The sequence below is a fragment of the Trematomus bernacchii genome, unplaced genomic scaffold (genome assembly GCF_902827165.1).
Source record: "Trematomus bernacchii unplaced genomic scaffold, fTreBer1.1, whole genome shotgun sequence".
Classification (NCBI taxonomy): Eukaryota; Metazoa; Chordata; class Actinopteri; order Perciformes; family Nototheniidae; genus Trematomus; species Trematomus bernacchii.
The window spans coordinates 6,160,414-6,176,059 of record NW_022987547.1 but is presented as its reverse complement, the minus strand read 5'-3'; the positions used below and the strand labels follow the sequence as shown (position 1 = coordinate 6,176,059).

The 15,646-nt window shown below is 41.1% G+C and overlaps 1 protein-coding gene across 3 annotated transcripts in view; it reads right to left on the bottom strand.

Annotated features, from left to right (window-relative positions):
* Positions 1-15,646, bottom strand: part of unc5c (unc-5 netrin receptor C) — a 103,908-nt gene that overhangs the window by 53,497 nt on the left and 34,765 nt on the right. The gene's annotated exons all lie outside the window — the stretch shown is intronic.

The window sequence follows — 15,646 nt, the reverse complement described above, 5'->3', positions numbered from 1 at the left end:
AAAAGACAAAAAGAAAATCGAAATGCAAAACACACAAAGAGAAAGAGGGTGATATGACAACCAGATCACCACATCATAAAAAAAGAATTGATCCAACAGGCTGCCACATTAATATACCATGAGATAAACTATAAACGTCAAAAGTTAATGTAGAAAGGTGTGATTTTAAGCTTTAAAGAAGGTTTTTCTTAAATGTACGCCTCACAACTACATCAAAATATTAGCTCTGGAAGAAAATGTGCCCTAAGAATAAAGAGGAAGCAGTACATGGTCAAACTGAAACTCAAAAGGATGGTATTGAGTCCAACCCTGGTGCTGTTATAAAATGTTTATAGAAGATACAGTAGGCATGTTACCTAAAAAATGGTGTCAACAGGAAAACAGTGAATATGGGAAAAACAAGGAGACTGCCTAAGTTTATCTTTATTATTGGTGTCATTTAATGGCAAAACATGATTCCAATGTTCATACTGATTCATTTTCTTTAGTTGTTCTTTCAATGCAGAAGTCAGTGACATAATGCTTAAAATGACATATTTTTAAACAGCAAGGAAAGGGCAAAAAACGCACGCATAGGTGTTTTAATGGGGACAATAATGATCACCATCCCTAATGACAGCAAAAAAGGCAACTATTCAGTCTGTCCTTCATAGGGTGTTGTCAATGTAAGAATGCCGTAGAGTATGTGCCACCCCCTACATGTGTACACACTTCACACATGCACTGTATATCCCGAAGCACTCAAATGTCCAACCCTCCTAACACAAAAAGGAGGAAAGAATCACTGGCAGCACTTTATCTGAAGGACAGAATGTGTGAGACACAGTCCCCAGAGCACGGTATATTCTCCATGTCTGTCACTGAATCTGGCTGCCTGCTTAATCCCCAGAGACACACCCACACAGCCTCCATACTCACATCTACCTCCTAAATCTTATTCTCGCCATCTCGTCAATCAAAATTGCAATCTGTGAAACCACGAAAAGGCATATAGTGCTTTAAGATCTCCTTTTTTTGTTGTTAAATGTTCTCTCTTGAGAACTGTATCCTCTTCTGTGTTCCCAGCCCTGCTGCTGAGCTGAAACCTGCAGCCATCTACTAAACTACACCTCAGATGTGATGGGAAATGAGGAGATCAGGATTTACTGTGTGCCGTAATACACCAAACATGGGTGTATGCCCTAATACAGGCTTTGATGGTGTAACTCTAGGTGTGTGTGTGTGTGTGTGGGGGGGAGGTATGTGTTTGCGTGTGAGTACATGTGTCTGTGTGTGATGGCTGAATTAATGTGACAAGGCAGATGTAATGCAGAATCATAAATCTTAGCCCCGGGATCAGTAGAGGGGGAGCAGGAGGTGATATATTAAAGGGCACACACAAACCACCGTTATGATGCTGATAATAAAAACAAGAACCAGGCCGCAATAGCCAGCTAATAGACATGACTCGGTATATGGCCCTGAGGGTTATGACATGCACTCACACATGCACGGGGCACCACACTACACAAATACACAAACTCTATCCGCTTTTCCAGCAATTTATTATGCTGCTTTCAGCCCAACAGCACAAGTGTTAGATATGGCTGTAATGCTGTTAAAATCTTAATACTGTTACACAAGCTCGCAACATGCTAATTCTTTACTAACTGTGCAGAGCGCATTGGATGGGCTCTGAAAAAACATGGCAGCATTTTTGTTGAGAATACTGTCATGATTCACTGTAGCAAAAACAAGGATGGAGCTAGCCAGTGTAAGTTAACAAGCATCGCTGTCAGAAGCACCCTGACCAGCTGATCAGAAATCAGACTGTTTCTCAACAGACTGCTCAGCAAACTGTGACAGCTGTCACTAACAAATCAGATGGTTATTCACTGTAAATGCACTGCCAATGCATTTGTATTGTACCCCAGAGACCGGATTGTTTGTTCTAATTAGGAATGTCATATCATACTATAAAAGCTGATCTATGTTCATCAACTTTACTTCATTTTCTATAGGTTTTCATAAACTTTATAATGTCGCTGGTAGAGAGCAGGAGTCATTCCCCTTGCACCCATGCACTAGGCTTAGCTGCTCCAGCTGCAGATTGATTTCCCAGGAATTAAAACAATAATGAATGCAGCTTCTTATATATATTTACTCCTGAGAACACTTGTTATTCAGCTCACATTTATAAAAATACATAGCATTGGGCCTGTGTCCTTGCAAATGTGACATACCTGGTCTTTGATATTGACAAGGCGTTAAAGAATATTCCTCTTGGATCAGGATGCTTAAGCCTATCCAGTACATTTTACAGTACCCTCGCTCAAATGAGGCAGCACAGGAATCAAGCAGGAATCGCACCATGTTTGGCTGCCTAACAATAGTTTTGTGGTGCAGAATTTCCTATTGTTTTCGATACCACCTTTCCTTCTGCATGTTTATTCAATGCTAGCCTAGATGCTTTCTGGGTTTATGCCCTGAAAGAAAAGTGCTTTGTAAGCATTCAATCCGAATTGCATCACGCTTTGCTGCACATCGGCTGCAGTACATTTGCAATTGCAGTAGGGTGCTGGGTTTGTTATTTTGTACCAAAACTTTACCTGCTAACTCAGGACTTTGAATCAGTATTGTTCATTTGAGGGCATCTCATGTCTGCACAGTTTGATGTGTAGAATAGATAACTCAACAAATGTACAAATCCTGCACCTGGAAATACTTTATGCTTGCCAGATTTAGCAAATAATCACATCAGGCTTGTTGTGCTAGTTTAAGAGGGAACAACAAGATACAAAAAAGCTGTTGTCTCAGCCCATTTCACGCCGTTCCTTTCCCTTGTTATATTGACTTGTAGGGGAATGATAAGATAGCTGCTATTACACATTGGATGGGGTATCATATTGATATTGGATCTTATTCCGTACACTATACACCATATGCTTGGATCATCGATTGCATCCTTTCTAAGCTAAATAGCCATCTCTCTCTTAAATCACTGCCCTCCCTGCCTTCAGATCCCATGGTTGTTCGGGTGAAGGGGGAGTTTCCAGAAAAAACATCTTTACTGAAAAATATACTGTAATTGTGCCGCTTCTTTATGGGGTAATAAATACTGACAAAGGTGGAAGCACATAAACACAGATATTGTCAGTGTGGCCCCGTTCAAACACGGTATCAGAGCATCAGATATATCCGGGATATTATCATATCCGGCTGAGATAGACAGCAGATCACACCTCGAACCAGAGTGCATCTCAAATATATCTGAGGTGAACACTTTGGATCTGATTCTGGAAACGACAATTTATATACTAAACTACACTTGAAAAAACGAGTAAGTTGTAAGAAATCCGAGCGACAGAGAGAAGGAGAAACAAGACACGCCTCCTTTAGAGGGTTTGGCTTTTTTGTTGTTTGGAAGCTTACTCTTACCAAACAAATACTGCAAATATGAGGCCATTCTTTATGTTTGATGTGAGAATGAGGTCCGAATGATAACATCCTGACACACTCATTGCGTATTCAGTCCGTTCATGTTTGTATTTAGAAACACTGACACATGTCTGCAAATGTAAATGTTGTTTAAGTCCAAGGGATACAAATCCAAATACATCTATATAAATATAATAAAATCTTGATATATTGATTCATTGTCCAACACATAGAGTAATAGGTAGAGAAACACTCACATATGAGAACATCCACGCAGACACACACAAAGAAATGCCCAAGCACGCGCAGCCCTTACACCTGTTAATGGATGTGTTAAAGGGAAAAAACACTTGGTTTGGATGGAGGGCAGTTAGTGTGTGTTTGTTTTGTGTGAGTGTAGGGGGGGGGGTGACTGCATTAGGGAATCACACACCCAGCTCCTCTCACCAGGGGTCTTCTGTCAGCCTGTGATTTCGCCATGTTACCCCTCCCAGCTCTCTCTCCTCCTGCGCTGCTCACTGCCGAAATAGGTCAACCACATATAATGGAGGGGCAATGAGGAGCAAGTATGTGCACCCCTCCCCTGCCCTTCCACCCCACCCTGCCACACCCGTTACTGCCACCGTCCAGCAAGCGAAAGCAAGCTATGGCCCCCCCGTGGACACTCAGGGGCTGGCTGAGGAGAGACAGGGACAGCCAGCCACAACATGCCACCTCCCAGCCACAACAGCCATTTACCCAGCCATGCTTGAACAGAGCGGATTCCAGAGTCTCACGTGGAATGAGCACACTCACAATATACATTTGCACCAACGAAGTGAATTGCTCATGGCTGCAAAATTAAATGAGATGGGGAAATTTGGAAATATTTAATAATGGATATTGTGGGTATTGTGTGGAACTGTTTGCAATGGTTCATCACTGTCACTCTCCTAGGGAGCATGAGATGGATGAATAGAGAGAGGTGGAGGCTTGTGAAGAAAACCTGTTTACCAGGAAATCCAATAGATATGGGACTTTCCAACAATTTTACATTTTAAAAGGTCCATTTTAAATATATAGAGAGAAAAGTAAAGTCTGAGAAAATTACTCAAATGACATCACCAAATAATTTCAGTTTGTAGTTGCAGGCTGTATTCCCAATGCACAGGAAGTTCAACAAAATATGGCTCTGCTGAGTTGCATTATGGGAAATAGTTGTTATTCTGTTGTTTTTGGAGCTTGGCCTCTGTCACTATTGTCATTTTGAATCCTCCAACTTTAGGAATACCATTGCTGAAGTATATTTCTTTTGTTGAGCCTTTTAAATATTTATAAAAATGTATCAAACTATGTATCGACAATGCATGCCAAATAATTTTCAGAGTGAGACATGCAGCTCTGTGTCTCTTCCATTGTTTCGTCATTTTGAGTACTCAACACGAGTACAATCTCATGTGTGTTCATGATTTTTCTTCTCCCAGCGGAGTCACCTTTGTGATGCTCCACCATCAAAATATACACTCATGTATTCCCTTAAGGAAAATGGAAGAGAACAATTGTGCATATATACTGTACAAGGATAACCTAAATACAGTTGAGCGAAGAGACCATCTGTTTTTGCTCTGTTCCCTAGCATGTTAATAGGAAATGGATGGTTTTATTAACAAATCAGATTTATTTAAAATAAAGTCTTATTTGTAAAAAAGTCAATAGGTTGGTTGGTGGCATCCATGTAAACGTAGCCATCAATTTCAAGGGTAAAACAGATATGCTGCTATTTAACATTCACAAAGAAGTACGCTTCCATAACTATTTTATACCGTGTGCAAAAGATACCACGAAGACCAAATGGTTGAATAGGGTTGAATTATCTCTCCCCACTTTCCTGCTCTTATCTGACTTCCATCATTTGAATCTACCTGCACCCTCAACTCATGTTGTCTTTCCTCTGCAGTCTCAACTGGCTGTGACCTTTTCTCCAGTGGAACAGGATACTGCCCATCTCCATCTTCCTCATGCATTAATGATCTGTGGTAAGCTGAGGGCATCTGTCTGACTCCCAGCCTGTCCGCTGCTCACACACTTCCAAGGACGGATCTCAGCCAGAGCCAAGCTCAGCCACATTCCCTGTCAGCCACAGGGAAATGCAGATAAATAGCCACAGATTGCGATAGCTCCACACTCTAAGAAAAAAGTGGATGCTGCCCTCTTCTCATCTCCACCGCATACATCTCTTTGACACTCCCCAGTGGCAGATATCTAAAATACTGGAGCGTAGAGATGACAGTCGGCAACTGACATAAAGAAACTCAGCCAATTATCCTGGTTTTATACTGAACCTCACTGCAGATACAAGCAACTGAAATGAGGTTCATTCATGGGGTACCATTGATTATTCTCTTTCATACCTTCTGTTTGTTAGCATTTAACATATACTATGATAATAAGAGCTCAAATGAAGCATCGACCATTTTTCAAGTTGCCCTGATGTCCTTTTCGCAGCATACTGTATTTCTGCTGCTCTTTCTGAAAGATCTCCAAAGTGCTCTTTTGGCAAAAGCTCAGACTTGTCAAGTTCAGGGAGGTCTAAAAAAAAGAAACTGAGACACAGTGATCTTGTAAATCCTGATGCAGCCCATTCAATTGGCTGAACATTTGGTACCAATAATTAGTTCTCAAGTTCTACATAATGTTATTTTATTGGTTACAAAATCTCTCTGTGTTTCCACCCTTTTTTCAGCCAAATCTGTTCTCAAGACCTTGGTAAGGCTGAAGACAAGGGGATCATATGCAACATCTTGGCGTCATCTATCTGTAGTGACTTCCTAAAGCTCTGGACCATTTGTAAAGTGTAGCTCTCTGTTCACCACAACAATCTGATAAGGTTGCCTCATTATTCAAGATTCCTGGACTCCCCTACTTGAGGCACCAGCACTTAAAGTGCAGTTAAAAGCTACCTCACGCTGAAGATATTCCTCCAGTGTGACAATTCACTCCTCAGTTATTCTATCCTCCACCTATGCTGCTTTTAAATTGTCTGCTATAAAGGCAATAGCACTAGAGTATCATAATGACAATTGGAGTGCTTATACTCTCCAAAAAAGCATCTACCAGGCCCTTGGGTGCACACTTTGAAACTCTCCTATTCCCTTTCGTTGTTTTCATTCGAGGCCGAAGCAAGTCTTAACAGTGAAATCCAAGATAAAACCCAATCTACTGCACCAGTTTTAAGTTTTATAGACTTTTAAAACACTTGCTCAAAATGTACTAAAATCGATTTACCTATTCAAAAAAGATGGCTTCCTTAGATTGCCCTACTTGCTGTTCTTCTACCAATTACTTTTAAGTTTAAAGGTGGGGTAGGTAAGTTTGAGAAACCGGCTCGAGATCGCTAGAATTTGAAAATACACAACCGGAGAAAATCTGCCACTTCCTTATAGAGCCCCTCCTCCAACACACACGAACGCGCACATGACCAATGAGGGCACGAGATAAGTTTGTGCACAGATGGAAGGCTGACAGGCAGGTAGGCCATCCAGTTATTTTAGCCGGGCCGACTAAAATGATTGGTCGTGCTTTTTACAGTATTACGGCTTCCACAGATTACATTTTTTTTATGGATTTTTTGTCAAAGCACTGAAGATATTCATTGCTATCGGGATGTTAAGAGCATTCCATGGAATATAACAAAAAGGGTATCTCGAGCCGGTTTCTCAAACTTACCTACCCCACCTTTAAGTTATCTGTTTAAAATATTGCACAGTAGATCAGTAGATGAGCAATATTCTGTTTCCTCTCTGGCACTAACAGAAAGTATGTTTGCTGATACAAAGTAAACATTCATACAGTTGGGAATATTATCTGAAGCTTTACATTCCGTGATATTTCCCTTTATGACAACAATGGTGAGCAGCTTGGCTAAACAGGGACATTGTAATGAGCCCCTTTGGTGCATGTATCTCACCCAGTCACCTGCCGGGACTCCTTCCCCAAAACCCTAAGATGCATTCTGACAGCTGCAGAAATTCTCATCTGGGGAGGAGGGATGAAAAGATTTCTTCTATGCACCTCCCCGCCGCTCCATAACCAAATATTTGACTTTGCTTGTGATCCGCAGCCCTTGAAGGCTTCTGTTGGGCTTTTCCACACGACTGATCTCTCTTCTCAAAGCAGGTGTTAAAACACAACTGACACAGAAGCCTCGCTAGTAAACCAGAGCGACAGAAGACAGAAAGAGGGTGAAATGTATGATTGTGTATGATTATAACTACCTCACTATATATCGGGCATTTTATATATCCGATCCTATAAATAAGGCTAGGCTCAAAGGTTAAATTAGACATGACATTACAATCAGATAGGAGCGTGTCCGGCTGCCATGCTGATGAAACTCCCTGAGGTTGCTGTCTACGGCGAGCCCTTGATGTCACACTCCTACACACATGGCCTTCAGTCATGGAATAATACACACGCAAACACACATGCATTCTGAACATGCATGCCCACCCAGGAGCATGCATTCAATGGCTTACACTAAGGCAGACACACAATATCCATGAAGAAACTTCACAGGGAAATCAAGCTGACAGATCAAAGAGTACACACACAGAGATGAACCTTTCAGAATGTTTGAAAATCTACCAAAGGATGTTTTCCTAAAAAACAATTATGCCTGCGGTTGTGTTAAGGAATGACCACTGCTGTTTCCCGCTCATATCAGGATTCCACAGATTGTAGTGGGGTATTTTCTTTTTTTAACCCAGCCAATGCAAGCTCAAAGCAGTGCACTTTAAATTCAAAGCAAAGGAAGAAATCATTTCAGAAATACATGTTTTGTTATTGTTTTCAGTTGTTAGAAGGTGTAAGTAACGACATGATAACTAGTCATGTTAGGCGGGAGTTAACTGTATGGTTTTTCAGTTTTAGTTTGATTACCATGTGTTTCAGAATGTGTGTAATGCGTCCTGAAATGATTTCATGAATCAAAGGTGTATAGCTTTCTCTCATCCCATTAAGGAGCAGCTTATCCTTGAACTTAGTTTATAACATGAAGGGTTTTGACTTGACAGCAACTATTAACAGCTACTATACTATGAAGAGCTGCTAAAGTGACATTAACTGTCAGATCATATTAGTCAGTAATCACAATAAAGTACACAGCGAACTCATTGGATTATGTTATGCCTGTGCTGCATACTCACGTGCAAACACAGATAAACCCACATGTATAAATACATAGACATGTAATTCTGGTGGACATGACCTACAATCAGTAATAAGATTACATTAACCTCAGAAAAACATATTTTTTGTCACGCTAGCAATGTAGCCGTATACTGTATAATCCGTCTACCTCTTTGTTCCCGACTAAAATACCTTCACAATGCAATGGATTGTAAGACATTATATATATGTTTATGAAATGTGCAAAGACATTCCTGGTCCCTGAATTTTCCTAAGCAACGGGTTCCTTATGTTTCTTTGTCTAATACCTTTTATTTTATGAAGAAATACCTGATAAAACTAATAAAAGTATCAGCGTTGTGTTACGTGTTTATCAGCAGAGGTAAAAAAAAATGTAAACATTAGTATGTTAGCAATGTCATTGTAGTACAGTTGAGCATACTGTAAGTATAGCCGCACAGAGTATTGGCTGCATACTGGGAAGGGCAAATTAACAAAAGGATTGCATGGCTTTTGCTTTGCTGCCGCTAAACCTGCGCAAATAAGACAAAAAGGACCGTGTAATTCTCAAAGCACCGGCAAAGGAGGAAATGATCCCCTAACGGTGCTGCCAAGAAAATAGCGTCTCATGTAAATGAGGTAATATGCATGCATTTGATGCAAAATTGGCCATTGTCTATGCAAATAAGCCTCATTGCAAAAACAACCCAACTCACAAAGATCAGTGCTATAGTCATTTGCAGTTACAGTGAAATTATTAGTATCTTCAGAGAGTTGGCGGTAACTGCAGCACAAGCCATTTACTGTCCACGCCCAGTCTTATAATTCACCGTGGCAGCATTTAATGATAATTTTTACTTTGTCCTCGGCATTAAATTATGTGCAATTAATGGTGATATCAGCCGCCGTAATCCATCCTTTATGAATAATCCTGGGAGTCTTTATACTTATTTACTTACAGTGTGACCTTTCAAAGACACTGGGCTGCTGGCTGATTGGTTGTATTGTCATTTTATAAACATTTATAAGTAAGTAATGTATTCATAATGTCAGCAATTCAATAAAATGTGATTACTGTGCTTCCCATATAAATCTATTTAAACCAATTGTGTGCATACTGTACCCACATATCAATTGTTACACACACACAAATACGAAAATTAAATATATGCTATCTCCACATGACATGTGCGTTCTAACACTCGGTTGTGTGAGTGACAGTCAGGCCCAGGAGATACACACCAGGGGGTAAACACAGTGCCTTAATACAGCGAATGGAAACATGGCTGGTAAGAGCGGAAGGTGACAGGGAGACAGAGAGCGGTAGCTACAGAGGAAGAGATGGGGTGATATGGGGGGAGATGGGAGGGGGACTTCTCCACAGGCTAGTAGTTCAGCTCACATCACCTTGCCAAAACTGTCATTGCCCCCAACGTCGCCCCACCTCCAAACCAACCCCCTCCCCAGCCCTGCCTCCCTCTGTTCTCGACAGAATGATTAATGGTGTATCTGGTCATGCGAGCGCCACTGTTCCTGACTACACTAAACATTATCATAACTTTTTTTCTATAATAATTGAGACTATGAAGAGCTTTATGAAACACAAAGAGGTATACTAGAAGTATTGTGGCCTATTTTATCTATTTGTTTGCATTGTGTTAATAATAGGAGTAATAAAGAATGTGCACTCGGATTAATGACCCAGTTCTGGAGGGAGAACTGATAAAATCAACACCATATCACATCTTATCTGCTACACACTGGAATAATCTGAAACTATTAAAACCCCGAAATGATCTTCCATGTACTGACAAGAGGACTGCAGCTCAGCGCTGAGCATCTCCCAGCGCCTGGGTCATATTTTCCTAATGTCTTTTTAATATAGTCATGTTGTATTCCTGCTGTTCTTCTAAACATTTCTGCCTATCATGTGCTGTGTAGTGTGTCAACAGCACCATATTAAAGGCAATATACCATGAGAGTGGCCTACAACTTTCATATCGGCTCTGTATCCCCACAGGATCTATTACTGTTTATAGGACTTTACATTAGCCTCTGTCTGCTGCTATTATCTCCTACACACTGCTGGGGACACACTCAGCATATCGCACTCCCTCCACATTTTTCACAATGCAGACGTGCAAACAAAAGCACACACGATGTACACACCGAGGGGTACAAATGCACAGATATTGAGTACACAAACGAAGAAGAACGCATGATACAAAACACTTCAAAAGCTCTATCTTTCTCTTCTATCTGCATCACAAAAGTGTGTTGAGCTCCAATGTGTTTTATGGTAAAAAAATAAAAATGCAATCTATTGTAGATATGTGGCTTTTCCAGACAGCCTGCAGAAATGTCTGTTTTATTAGAGGTATCTGGATTTTATATTTCTCTAATCAAGTAAGGGAGAGGAGAAACATGCACCATGTCCTTACATATGGAAAGCCTCATTCTCAGCCTAAATGGTTTCTCTGTATTGATATAGCAATGCTGTAGGTGCCAAAATAAAAGGAAATGATTTATAGTTCTGGGTAGACTTTACCCTTTCATTGTCAAAAATCCAACTCGACGAAGCGTTATGGATTTATTTCTTGAGAATAGCCCAAAGTAGTGACATTTACATTCGATCACATCCACTTTGTGTTACAGAATGGTAACAATAATGGAACAGAGAAGGTGTGTACTGACTTTTCTGGATGAGCAAAACTTAATTTAGTTAGAAAATAAGAATGTATGACCTCTACCATTTTGTGAGGAAATATAATGAAGACCGGGCAGAGCAATTAAATGTTCTTGGAGGATGCTAAGGCCCTGTGTCTAATATAATGGAAGCAGAGATTGCAGACACCTATGGTGAAGGTAGGCATCTACATAAAAGTGTAAATCAAGCTTTATAAGCAATAAAGACTCTCCTTTATAGAGGTTGATGCGGATAAGGAAGTGCAAAGGAAGGGAGACAAAGAAAGAGCTACAAATAAGGAAGGAGCTGTAGAAAAGAAAAAGAAAAATTCTGAGGAAAGATGCAGTGGCCAACAAAAATCCACAATTTTTTCACTCCATTTGCAAGGAGTAACAATAAACGGGAACTGCATACAATAGTTTTAAATAGAATCAAGCATAATAAATAAACTGGGTAACAATCAAAGGCTCTGCATCTCACATGACTCCACACATTTATCCGATTATGGTAATGCTTCTGTGTAAATCCAGACGATATTGTGCCTGATGTTTTCTATTTGATACCCCACAGTTTAATGGGTTTCTATGCAGCAGCAGTGACATGGAAGTGTGTGTCCTCTAGTGCCAAGCTGTGGGTCGCTCTAACATAACCTCAAGACCCTGTACATTTCAGGTGCCATCCAGGGACTGATGCCAGGCCGCAGTGTGCCAAAGGCCACAGAACTCGCCGGAGAAACATCTGTGTGATCTGCTGGACGGGAGTCTAAGCTCACAAACACACACTGATTCCCCTGAGCATGATGAATACATCTGCAAAGTGGTGTGAACATGTAAAACATCTACTTTTAGGAGGATGGTATTTATCTGTAACATTTTCACGACAAAATAATTCGGAAGAATGCTAATGAGGTCGCCAATGAATCAAAATGAAAGCTTGTCTGGCTGTGAATGTAAATGGTATTAAATCCATGCGTCATTACTTAATTAAGTCATCTAATAAGTTTACACTGCGTAATATCTTTTGTGTCAGTAAAATCTAGCACTACATACTTGATCATGTGTGTAGTGCGGTCTGTTTAAAAATCCTTCATCTCTGAATAAAAGAACTAAGCCCCATGATTAGAATATCTCCTGCCTGGCACTTCTGAGACGTGCTAGGTGTTCACAGACCATCCTGGTGAAGCCTGAGGCATCCATCAGACTGATTTCTGAGGTTGTGACCTTCACAGAAGTCCTCAGGCAGCACCCCATAGGGTCAGGTGGGAGGTCAGGGAGTATGTTACCTCCCTTCATGCCTCGACAAAGGATCCATCCTCATTTCAATCTTATCTCAGTGAACACCTCTCCTTCTTCCTCTCCTGTCCGTTTTTAAAGGCTGGTCCGGCCTACATGCCAGATGTTATTCAACACACCCACATCACATTTTTCTTAATGTTTCCTATGCTGAGCCAGACACAGCGTCTTTTGGTAGATGCCTAGCTGTGTAGAAAGCCACGATCAAGATGCGGCGTGTAGCAAATCAAAAACAACAACTTTATTTTCCTCCTCAGCTCAAGCGGATGATGTACCCCCTTACTTATAATTGCGCTACTGATTAGGCTCATCCCACTGCATATCTCCGCCACTTCACAAAGCTCATCACGCACATCTGTTCCCAACAGCATCGAACAAGAGGCACATTAACAAACAAACAGATAACAATTAGTCACGTTTGAAGTCCTCGGTTACATGAGAGAGAAAGCTGTGATTGTTGCAGCTAAGGAATGACAAATGCCCCGCTACAGTAGGGGGCTTCCTGGAAGTAAACTTTCAGCATTTGTGCGTCACGGTGACAATGCATTTAAAATCAGAAGAATGTAGGGGAACGTACATGAACAATTATACTGATGATGTCTAAACTCCAGATTTAAACTGGAACTGGAACAAATCGCTCAATGTCTGCTAGAGACACTTGCTTAAGAATGTGAAGAGCCGCCGAGCTGTCAGTCAGGCTGCATTAAGAGACGACTGAGGACACGGCTGAGAGTCAGAGGTTAAAGCCATTACTAGCTGGGTGGCTCCACTTTCTGACCTTTAACCCTCACTTCCCCACACACGATATGTCTTTACTCCTCACCACTTCAAGTTAAAACGGACCTGGTTTGGCAGCAGGTGTTATAAAGTCTACAGCATTTCTTCTAAAATAATGTTTAAAAAAAGGACACAAACTACATTTGCATAATCTGTACACAACGTTACAGTTTAATTATTCACTTATTTGGATAGCATGTCATCCATATTTCTACTGCTGTTTATCCTAGATACTTAAAAATCCTTTCTTTTACCACACCCTCTTTCCTTTTCCATCTTCCAAATACTTTACAGTTGCTGTCCTTTTATTTTTGATGAGAGAGGGGAACTGGAGGTCTACCCCAGTGCACTCCCAGCCTTATGTTTTTAATATTTAATGGCGATGTGCAGTAATACCAGCCAAAAAACACATACACACCCACACTCATGCACGCTCACACTAGCAGTGTGTGTTGCTGGTGAGAGCAGGTGTCGTTGGCGAATGCTAATTGAACTGGTCCATGGGTCAGTGAGCCTTCCTGTTTCTCGCTGTGAGGAAGTGTACGGATATATTCTAGCAGAGCAGGTTTTGTCGTAGCTTGAGGGCGTTTCTGCCTTCTACTGAGTTACTCTTAGGCTCTACAGTAAAGTGGTGTGGAACCTCTGAGCCCTGTGCTGACATTATGGAGAGTGGAAACTTGTTTTCTTTGCTAACCGGGAGAAGATGTCAAATAAGGATGAGCTGGTAAGCAGATATATTTAAAAAACACAATCTAATTTTCAAATTACCAGCCCAGGATACATTTTATGTGTCATTCACAGTGGAAAAATAAAGGAGATAACACACACACACACACACACACACACGGACATAAACCAGTAACAGCTAACATTTCTATCTCCCTGAATAGACCCATTACACAAAAAATGGTTGCCCTGACACATACATTATAATATAAATGAGAAAGTCTGAGTGATGCAGAGTAACACATGCCATACATCTCATTAAGTTAGTAGCCGGCCAACGCTCATTAGTCTGGCTCTCCCCAGTTATGCAAGTTCCACCACCAAAGCAATGACTTGTGGTGCATGCATGTTTAATTCATACTAGGGAACTTTGTGAAATGCTCCAGATGATTCTAACTATACAGAGGAGGACAAATGTAGCAAAAATACATGAAAATGCTTACCTGTATGCGGTGGAGTCAGCAGATGGAAGGAAATGTGGAATCGAGGGCAGCAGGGAAAAAGAGGGAAAGAAACATAAATTAGCAAAAGCATGTATATTCAAATTGCTCACAGTTACATTCAAACATTACGGCAAATATTTGATTTAAGTCACGCAATTGGAGGCACTAGTTTCTCAGTTTGTACCCTGGGAAGGATGTTTCTCAGTTCTCAGAACATAAATACAGTGGAACAGTCGATGAAAGAAAAAGAGTGCGCGCCCCTGAAAGTCAAGCCCCCTGTGCAGCCACATGGCTCTGCTTCAGAGATGGAGGAATTCAGGAGGAACACATGTTTCCGGGAGCACCATCAAGTATGTAGAACACAGTAGAGTTTACAGAGGAGGGGAACCGGTTTTAATTAGAGTTAAGCAGACCTGGTTCTATTTGTTTTCATTTGCGTGATTTATTCCCTTTCATTTGGCAGCTGGCTAACATGTCCCAGACCATCAGAGCAACCTCGCCTGAGGTAAAAGGATACGGCTGGCCTTTAGAGAGGAGGGCTGGAGCGAAGCCGGAGAAAAAAAGGAAGAGAAGCAGTCTTGTGTAGTTTATTGGTCCACAGTTAAGGCCACCTGTTATGTGGATATACTTGCAGGGGCACATGAATACCAATGGAGGTGGTCCGATGCCATATTGCATGCGATCCAGCATATTTTCCTTTTAGGTAAACCCATTTCCTCCATTGAAGGGCTTAGGGGGAAAGAAGAGATGAGTAGGATAAAGGTGGGATGTAGCCTAAAGACCAAAGATGGGTTATTAGATATTTGGACAAGCGCTCCAGACTACATAAAGCCCCATGTGCCTCCGGGGAGATCTGCTGATGGTTTTAAGGCTTTAGTCTGTCTCTGTAATATAAACAGTCAAGGAACACAGAGTGAGCATATGTGAGCATCTGTGAGATATTCTATGGCGAAGAAGAAATCAATCAAAAGTTAACATCTGCCTCAGTAAATGGTTCTCTACTGCAGGAGAATCTACAAACCATAAACTCCAATATGGAAGTGGAAATTATCCGGAAAGCATGATCTAGATGCCTGTCATTGTTTGCTCACACCCACTGCTCTTACACCCGTTTCTCCCTCTTTTCTCATTGTTGCCAT